This window comes from Choloepus didactylus, chromosome Y (assembly GCF_015220235.1).
Source record: "Choloepus didactylus isolate mChoDid1 chromosome Y, mChoDid1.pri, whole genome shotgun sequence".
NCBI classification, from domain to species: Eukaryota; Metazoa; Chordata; class Mammalia; order Pilosa; family Megalonychidae; genus Choloepus; species Choloepus didactylus.
The window spans coordinates 27,060,523-27,070,223 of record NC_051335.1 but is presented as its reverse complement, the minus strand read 5'-3'; the positions used below and the strand labels follow the sequence as shown (position 1 = coordinate 27,070,223).

Here is a 9,701-nt window from a genome sequence, read left to right as displayed (position 1 = left end):
TGGGGTAGCTGGTGGTGGATACCTGAAACTATTAAACTACAACCCAGAACCCATGAATCTCGAAGACAGTTGTATAAAAATGTAGCTTATGAGGGGTGACAGTGGGATTGGGAATGCCATAAGGACCAAACTCCACTTTGTCTAGTTTATGGATGGATGTGTAGAAAAGTAGGGGAAGCAAACAAACAGACAAAGGTACCTAGTGTTCTTTTTTACTTCAATTGCTCTTTTTCACTCTAATTATTATTCTTTTTATTTTTGTGTGTGTGCTAATGAAGGTGTCAGGGATTGATTTAGGTGATGAATGTACAACTATGTAACGGTACCGTAAACAATCGAAAGTACAATTTGTTTTGTATGACTGCGTGATATGTGACTATATCTCAATAAAATGATGATTAAAAAAAAAATATTATTGGACAGACACTGAGAGAGTTTGTGAACAAGATACCTTCTCTACATGAAATACTAAAGGGATATATCTAATCACCATTGTTGGGGAAGTAGAATGGTGCAGCCCAACCAGAGAGCAGTGTGGAAGGAAGCTAGTTATGGGGTTGCCATATGGTCCTGCAACCATGTTATTGTGCATATTCTTGGAAGAACTTAAGAGGGACACAAATGGACATTTGCACAATGGGTTTTATGGTGTCACTATTCAATTTGCAGTGGAGGTGGTCTAAGAGTACATCAACTGATGAACGGAATGCAAAATGTGGTGTATACATATAATGGGACTATTGAGCTACTACAAGGACAGTTGTGAGTTGAATGGACAATGAAGACAGTAGGTTGAGTGAAATAAACCAGAGAAGACAAACATTATAATGCCTCACTAACACAGACTAACATTAATATGCAAATTCTGAGAATTGAGGCTGAAAGCATAGGTTATCAGGGAAAGCTTATTGTAAAGGTTCCTAGAGTGTAAGCTCTTACAGCAGTTATATCTATTCCGAAGTTGTAATGGCTATTCCTAAATTCTGAGATGCTAAGCTCTTTGTGTATAACCTGGTCAGCCCCTGGAACTGGGTACCTGTGTGACTGTCCCCTGGGACTGAGCCATCATCTGGTAGCTATATCAGCATTACCCCATACAGCAAATGTTAAACAGTCTGAAAAGACATCAGACTTCAGTTAGAGATATGAATGAACTGGACTTGATTAGGACTGATGTAAATCAGACTAAAGGGTAAAGAGCAATATTGATATTTTTATAACTTCAACTTCTGTGTGAGACAAAAGGAAGAGATGTTTATTAAGTGCAAAATCTACATTTTTTTGTAACACACTGAATAATTTAACTTGTATAATTTAACTTGTATGGTCAATTTATTCAAACATAATTAAATGGAACATTGAATATGGAGTGAAATCTGGTTGGTTTGTACACATTAGTGCAAAGCCCCAACACATCCCAGAGTAATTTGGGCAGAGAATAAAAATCTATTTGCAAACTCCATTGAGGGACTGGGGGACAATGTGGAAATTATTTTCCCCACCTGGGGAATTAATATTCTCACAAGAATTGGGGACTACCAATTTAGAAAGCTAAGCCCTCGATCTTGGAGCTTCCCCTTACAAAATGTGTTACTGAAGAGAGGCTTAGCCTACTTAAAATTGTGTGTTTAAGAGTCACCCCTAGGTTCTTTTGCTGCTAAGATGTGGCCTAAGCCAATCCTGCAGGTAAATTCACTGCCCTCCTCCCTGTCAGACATGACTCCCAGGGTGTAAATCTCCCTGGCAACGTGGAACATGACTTGCAGGGATACCTTCGCCCTGGCACTGCGGGACTGAGAAAGCCTTCTTGGACCAAAAGGAGAAAAAGGAATGAAGCAAAATGATGTTTCAGTGGCTGAGAGATCTGAGTCAAGAAGTCATTCTGGAAGTTATTCATATGCGTTATATAGTTACCCCTTTTTATATTTTAGTGTATTAGAATAGTTAGAAGGCAATACCTGAAACTGTCGATCTGCAACCCAGAAACCTTTATTCTTGAAGATTTTGTAACTATACAGTTTACACTGTGCAACCATGTGACTGTTAAAACCTTGTGGCACCCACTCCCTTTATGCAGTGTATGGATAGATGAATATAAAAATGAGGACTAAAATAAAGGAATACAGAGGGATGGGGGGTATGGGATGTTTTGGGTGTTCTTTTAACTTTTATTCTTATTTTTTGTGTGTGGCAATGAAAATGTTCAAATATTGATTCTGGTGATGAATGCACAACTATGTAATGGTACTGTGAACATTTGATTGTACACCATGGATGATTGTAGGGTATATGAATATATCTACATAAAATTGAATTAAAAAAGAAATGCATGCACTAAATGGTCACTTGGTCCATGACATCTTAATGCTTTCTTCTGATGACACTAGTTGCTAGTTGTGGGAAATACTGTTAATTGTCAATGAAGCAGTAGAAACTGTTTACAAACATTTACTACACTGGGTCATGTACTCATGAAGTGACCAATCTAACATTTAAGTCATTCAGAACTTTGGAACACCAAAGATCCCTTTGAGTACCCAGAGACTGTTCCTCTCTGAATGCTTCCTTCTTCCCAAAACTCTGCAAACAGTTTAAGCCCCAGCTTTCATCCTACCATAATACCTCAGTTTTCTGCTTTTCACATTTTTTACTGGGTATGTTTCTCAGTGTCTCTGATAAAACAACTGTAAAGTGATACCTCAAATCATTTACTCACGCTTAGTGATTAAGACAGTAAAGGAAAATTATTTTTGCTACCTCAATAAATTTTTTAAATTGTAAAAAGAAAGAAAATTAAAGTAACTAGCATAGTTGGGAAGGGATAGTAAATTAGAAATTATCACAGGAAAATTCAAAGTTTTCAAAACAGTACATTTTATTTTACAGAACAAAGTCCCAAGTTTATTTCAGTTGTGACATGTAGATAAGGGTTGCAGTAACTTGGGCAAAAGAAGCAAAATAGCTTATTTGAGCCGAGTTTAAGACCTCTGGTTGAGTTTTAGGAACACACAAATACTTGCCCTTTAGTTAACCAGAAAATTAAAGCTATAAAAAAGCTACTAAGTTCAAAGTGGTTTTTGGTAGTCACCCATGCCGAGCAACATTTTTCAATGTTCAACTCATTCATGAACCAACAAAGATTCTGCATTTTTTTATCAGATGAGTCAAAGTGTGTCTTCCACTTATCATAGCATTTTGGTATATCTTCCCTTTGAGGTAGAAGGGTAGAGGCAATGTCATTTCCTTTAAAACTGGATTTGTTCATAACATCATTTAAGCCACAAAACAGATAGCATGTCCTCTTATTCTTATCAGTAGTGGTAGTCTTATGGTGTCAGAAACTGAGAAAGGAAGGCTTTTAGTTATTTTCTCCTTTCCACTTTCCAATAATGCCCCCCTACCAACCCCACCTGAAAAGGAGGAATTACCAAGCCTGGCTGTTACTACACATTAAAAGCCAGACATTAGTATTTCAGCTGTATCTGATGCCTAACTAAAAATGTACAAAACAAATGCTAGAAACATCATCCCCAAATCCTTTTAACCTTGCTTCTTCCATCAGTTTTGTCCTTTGCCATTCCTCTATTTCCCTCTCCTTTTGTGCATATCATTGTCAGCATGGTATATAAACTACAGTTTACAAGCTTTGAGTCGAAGAATTACAACGAACAATAAAGTTCTCTTTTTTGCAGTTAATTTGGATTTCAATTTTAAGATAACCTTACAATGGAGGGGTCACATGGATTCAATTAATACATTCCATTCCTATCTAGCCAAAGGCTTAGTTGATAACCATTCAAAGATTTTGTTTAGCAATGATCAAAAATTATTGGAACTACATTAAATTAAGAAGAAGCAACTCCACGTTTTAGACTAGTTAGTAAACTCTCCTAAGTCTAACCGAGAACAAAGGCTGGCTGCCCACAGAAAGCAGGTTTGACCTTTTCTGTCACTCTTCCTCCTATCCCACCCTCTGCGAGTGATTTAAAAATAGAAAAGGTCAAAGCCCAGTTGGACCTATATTTAAAGGTTTGTTTCTTTGTGGGTTTTTTTTTTTTTTTTTTTTTTTTTGCCAATATTTCCAATTTTCATTTTATTATTCTTAAAACTTAAGCCAGCAGGATAACATTTTTTAAAGCGGTTTTCATCCATCAACATTATGCTACTGAAACAAGTCCTTTCTTGAGCAGGTTTTGATCATGAGGAAGACATTTCTATAGTGTAAGTAGAGAAGCTGTTGCAGAAGACAAATCATGTCTCTATCTCCAGTTTTGTCATGATGTTATCTGAGAACTATTCCTGCAAGAGATTTATTTAGGCAATATATATATGTAAACTGGGAAAGAGAATTGAATTGAAAATAGACAAAACTGGTAAATGCATCTCAAAATCAACTGTGGCCTGAGCATGGGGTGTTTGTTCTCCAAAGGGGGACCCAATGAAACTGGAGTTTGGGAACTGGTTAGTCATCCCTCCTTCTGTTTAACAGTGGCTACAGCCAATTTTCATGAGGGATGAGCTAGAAAAAATGAAATGTCTAAATAGAGACAATTTCTGCAACTTTAAGAGCAAGCTCAATAGAAAACCCAGCTACCTGCTTATCGTAGTGGCCAGAGGTGGGAGAAGAGCTATGGATTTGGAATTAAACCATGCAATATTTATTAGATATTAAACCACACACCTCACCTGAAAATAAGGCAAAAGGAAAGGTATAGAAATTCTCCAGGAAGGCATGCATTTTTTCATGTCTCTGGGGCCAAGTGAGAACCTAGTAAAAGGCCTCATAGCCAACAGGCACCCCAAGATACTTGTACTATGAATGAAAAAATGAAAAAATAAATGAACCTCCTCCTTATATTCTAGTCTCCAAGCCAACTGTCTTTCAATCAAGATCTCTTTCAATTTTTTTTTCCCTAGGACTTAACACAATACCTTGACAAAACACTTTTATTTGGTGAGAAGAATGTCGCTCCACTTCTTATTGTTTTAACTGCATCTCAAAGTCAAACTAAATGCTTTTTGAACTGGATCTATTTCACTTAACATCACCTTCATTAACATATGTATGAATGGAAAAAAGGCACTCAGTGTCTTACATACGGCAGCTGCTCATTTTTTTTTTTTTCAACTAAAAGAGAACCACCACAGTTTCTTTTTAAATTTGTTTCTACCATAAACTAAGTGCATTTTGGTCTAGGTGTTTTAAAATCATCTCATTCTCTACAGCATTTAAGAATGGCATTTCATTTAGGTTTAACCAATAAAGTTTTACTAAATATGGTCAATGTAGAACGAATCCACTTTAGTGCTCAAGTGTCCTTCTGACTCTAAGCCAGGTCAATGAGCAAATACCTCTACAACCAGATGCTTCCATCTTAAACCATTTAATAGAAGCAGAATGTTAATTAAAGGACAAACCTTAAGCCTTTGAGACCTTTTATTGGTCATCTGGCTTCAAACTAGGCCAATAACAAACAGCAAGTGACTGTCAGGCTCCCTGGAACTAGAAAATCTTCATTTTGTATTTAAAGAACCTTGCCTTTTTGCTGACATTTTTTAATCTCCAAGGCAAGTCAATGACCATACCTACTTAACTAACTTCTCCAGCATAGTACCTTGTGGAGAACTGACATTCAAATGTTTACTGTATAAATAAACCAAAGATTTTTCCTATCTTCAGCTGTGATCAGTGATCTTCCCTTTAGACCAGGCCCATTTCACCTCTCTATTTTTAGGACCTAGAAAAGTATTTTCCACAAAACATTTAAATGTTCATCAAATGAATCAAAAAAACAAACCTCAGCCATTTATTTTTATTCCTTTACAGTCTCTTAAGTTAGTCCAGGGTTGGATTTATTTCTCCTCTATCTTCAGCACTCAGCATTTAAGAAACTGGAAAACCACAATCCCTTGCTTTATAAACATTTTTCCCCATCTCTTAAGTAAGGCCATGGAGAAAGTTGCTTTCAGGACTGAATTTTATGTCTCTAGTTAGTTCAGCATTTAGCACACTCCTACAAATTGTTAACTGACTCAAAGAAATCCAATTCCTTTGTTTTCCCCCCATGTTCTCATCATTGAATGAGCTTAGTAGTGGTCAAGTGACTTTCAGTCTGGATCTCACAACCTATTATTTTATGATTTCCTGTGAGCACCACATAATCATAGGCAATCACAGTTCTGAGCCTCATAGACAATAATCACTATTCATTCACTAAGTTGACAGTGAATTATTTTTATCTGTGTAAAACACTAGGCCCTGTAAATTTACACAGATCTCTATTGCAGGTTAAATAATAATGAATTTTTGTACCACAGTCACTATCTCTGAAGATAAGACATAAAAATAATCAATATTCATTCAGCAGATACCTTATGTATAGCAGTTTACAACTTATAAGCCAATTTTACACATACTGTTTTCTGCTACTCAGTACACGATCAAGATCATTTATCTTCACATCCCCAATGCCTACCAAGAAGCTGGCAAACAATCACCCCCTGTTCTTGTAGTTCATCACTTACTTAGTCCTTTATGTATTATATTCAGGGTTAAATTAGTTATCAATCTTTCCTCAAACCCTTTTTATTACCTCCTGCATAGAGTACAATGGTGCAATTTTATACAAGCACCAAATAACACCAGTAGTTACATTTATATGCTGCTTTATAGTTCACAAAATACTAAAACATGTATTACCTTATTCTCAGCTGTGAACAATAGTCAGTCAACTGTGTATCTCTTCAGTGTCTGTGAGTTCATACAGTAGGCAATACTGATTCATTCATTTAACAAGTATATAAACCCTAAATTTGTGTAACTAGTAACAATACCTTTCTCATCATGGGTCAAGCACGCAATGAGAAATCATTTCATCTCCAGTGCCTGATACGTACTGTTAATATTTATTTGGCAAATACCCTTATGTATCTTTGGGTAGTGGTTTACATGTTACAGAAAAATTTCTTGTATACTAAACTTATCTTTCTCTTCTGTGAGCCCAGAACAATTTGTAGAAACAAGCCTAGCTCAGAGAAAACTTTATTCATACAGAAAGCACGTTAACATCTTACATTTATGTAGCACTGCAAAGTTTCGAAAAAGCACTCACATTCATTACCCTTTTCTCTAATACCTCGGACAACATGCTGGTAATAGTTGAATTAGGCATCCCCAGGAACTCTTGTTTGATAAATTAAACAAACATGTAATTCCTTACATATAAATGATAAGGGCATTGATCTTCCTCTTATTATTTGGGATAAGTATTTATCTTGGATTCCACAGTACCCAAAACTGGCTGATACTGAGGTGATTAATATTTATTCATTTATAAATACGTAATCCACTGGTATTTGGATAGTGCTTTAGTTTACAAAACACTTCAATATAATTTCCTTTCTTAAAATTTTAATACTGTAATGACAACAATACCACCTAGCATGGTACCTGGCATGGTACTGTTTACAGTATACAGTATATGTTATAGTTTCTCTTTTCTGCTACCTGGATTACTGTAATTCTTATTTTACTCAAAATTGCCATAACAGCAGAAACATGGTTGGCCAATAATATATAAATTATTCATTTATCCAACACTTGTATCTGCATAAACACTACATACTTGAAGTAATGCACTTTTAAATTTTTGCTTCTTTTAATCTTTGTATCCATGTGCCTAGCACACTTGAATACATAAAATAAGTAATCAACAATCACTCAAAACACTGAAACCCATTAGTTTTTAAGTGCTTCACAGTTTAGAAAGTATATGCACATGTTTCTCCTTTGCTGGGATGTCATCACAAATAATCAGTGCATCCATACTGCCTAGCACAGAAAGAGGCACAGAGAAGGAAATTAGTAGTATTCAGCACATAGTCCCTGGCATTTATATCAGATGGTGGTTAAACTGGCCAGCAGGCCAAATCTCACTTGCCCTATAAACTAGGAATGGTTTTAACAATGTTAAAGGGTTGTAAGGAAAAAAAAGAATGTGCAATAGACTATACAGCCCACCAAAACTAAAACGTTTACTATTTCACCCCTCACAGAAAGTTTGCTATAATTAATGCTTTACTGCTTACAGTACACTCTGAAATATTAACTGTGCCTAGCTGTCAATAAATTATAATGAAAACACCTTGCTTTTCTCCTGTGTTTCACAGTCTGCAAAGTGTTTTCATACACATAAGCAATCATTTAAACCATCTTCCCACATAAAAAGGGGAAAAAATTAAAAAATAGTAAACCTGCTACAAGCAAACCCAACTTTACTCTCCTTTAGGCCTAGACATGGTTAGTATTAAACCGAGGAATCCATAGCACTGATGAAGTCCAAATTATTTGGCCACTACTATGAGCAGGGAGTTCAGGCTGTCCCTTTGGGGCCTCACTCTGCCCCAAACCCAATCATCCTTTCTGTAAACCATCAACTAGGAATCTCAAACCTTAGGAATCCCGCTCACCCAGATCAAAGAAGTTAAGGTGTTGCTGGATGGTGCTTCTCAGCATGTTGATACATCTTTATATTTCTTGTCTAAGGCTTTTCAGTGGCCTGGAACATCTGTTCACACCTTCTCTAGAGATCCTGGCACTTTTTTTTCCCAAATGCCTGATATTTTCTTCTTCTCCTCAGCCTAGGGCTTCTAAGGAAGAGGGAGAATGAAATACAATGTCATCTATATGGATGCTTGCTCCTAAGAAGAATAAAAGCCAAATTCAATACAAACTAAATATTTGTATCTCGCAAATGGAAGTGTGAAGAAATGTTTTTCTTTTTGTTTTTAAACTTAAGCAATGGCTCAGAACTGGCTCAAGACAGTCCCAGGTATAATACTGCCTATCTTTGATGTTGCCCTCAGGTTCCTTTAAGGTAATGGCAACATCAAAAAGGATGTTCAAAAATAAATAGGCTCAAATGGAACTAGAAGAACTGCGAAAGTCTAAGAGTAAGAGGCATAGCAAAAGAAAAGAGCTAGAGTTTAGGGTTCTCATCTTGGGATTTCTTCTGGTCTGGGGCTTCTATCGTTCCTGGTTTCTGGGTCACAGGTCTTCAGTGTCCCACCTTTAATCTTGAGTTTTGTCTCTCTTGGGCCTTCTGTCCATCTAGGGCCTTGCATCCTGGATCTGAGGATGTCCATTCTTGGATACAGGTCAAACTAAAGACCTTGGGCTTTTCATCTCAGGTCTTGGGTCTTGTGTTTTACATCTCAATTCTCAGGTTATCCACATGTCCTGGCTCCAAGATCTTCAGTTTCCCATCCCACGTCTTGGGCCTTGTGTATAACTCAGAACTAAAGCCTTCCATCCCAACTTGGTTGGGTCGTCCATCCAACTCAGGTAGCCTTCTATACATCTCGGCTCTCAGGGCTTCTGCTGGTTTCAGGACTGAGGCATCCATCTATCTTGGGGCATGGGCCTTCCATTGGTCTTCAATCATCTTACAAGGCAGTCTGGCATAAGAAGCAGCTCTGTAATGCTTATTTTGATGGCTGATACACTCTGACCTACTGGGAAGGGATTAGGAAGTGCCTCTGTCACACACACAGAAACACACACAGAAACACACACAAGGAAATATCCAAGAAGAGAGGATGACATGAAATCAAAGAGAGGGAAAACAGACTCATGAAAAAGACTGAAATACTCAAAGGTGAGTAGAAAAAGAAAAAGCAGAAAAGAAACACAAGAAAAGCAG

At 36.9% G+C, this 9,701-nt stretch overlaps 1 long non-coding RNA gene across 1 annotated transcript; it reads right to left on the bottom strand.

Moving 5' to 3' along the window:
- Window positions 1–2,854: 2,854 nt before the first annotated feature.
- On the bottom strand, window positions 2,855–9,536 carry LOC119524323. The gene is made up of 2 exons (XR_005214784.1): window positions 9,069–9,536; window positions 2,855–8,649 (listed from the first exon to the last, which is right to left on the bottom strand). It is a non-coding gene; the product is annotated as an uncharacterized LOC119524323 (long non-coding RNA).
- Between the last annotated feature and the right edge of the window lie 165 nt (window positions 9,537–9,701).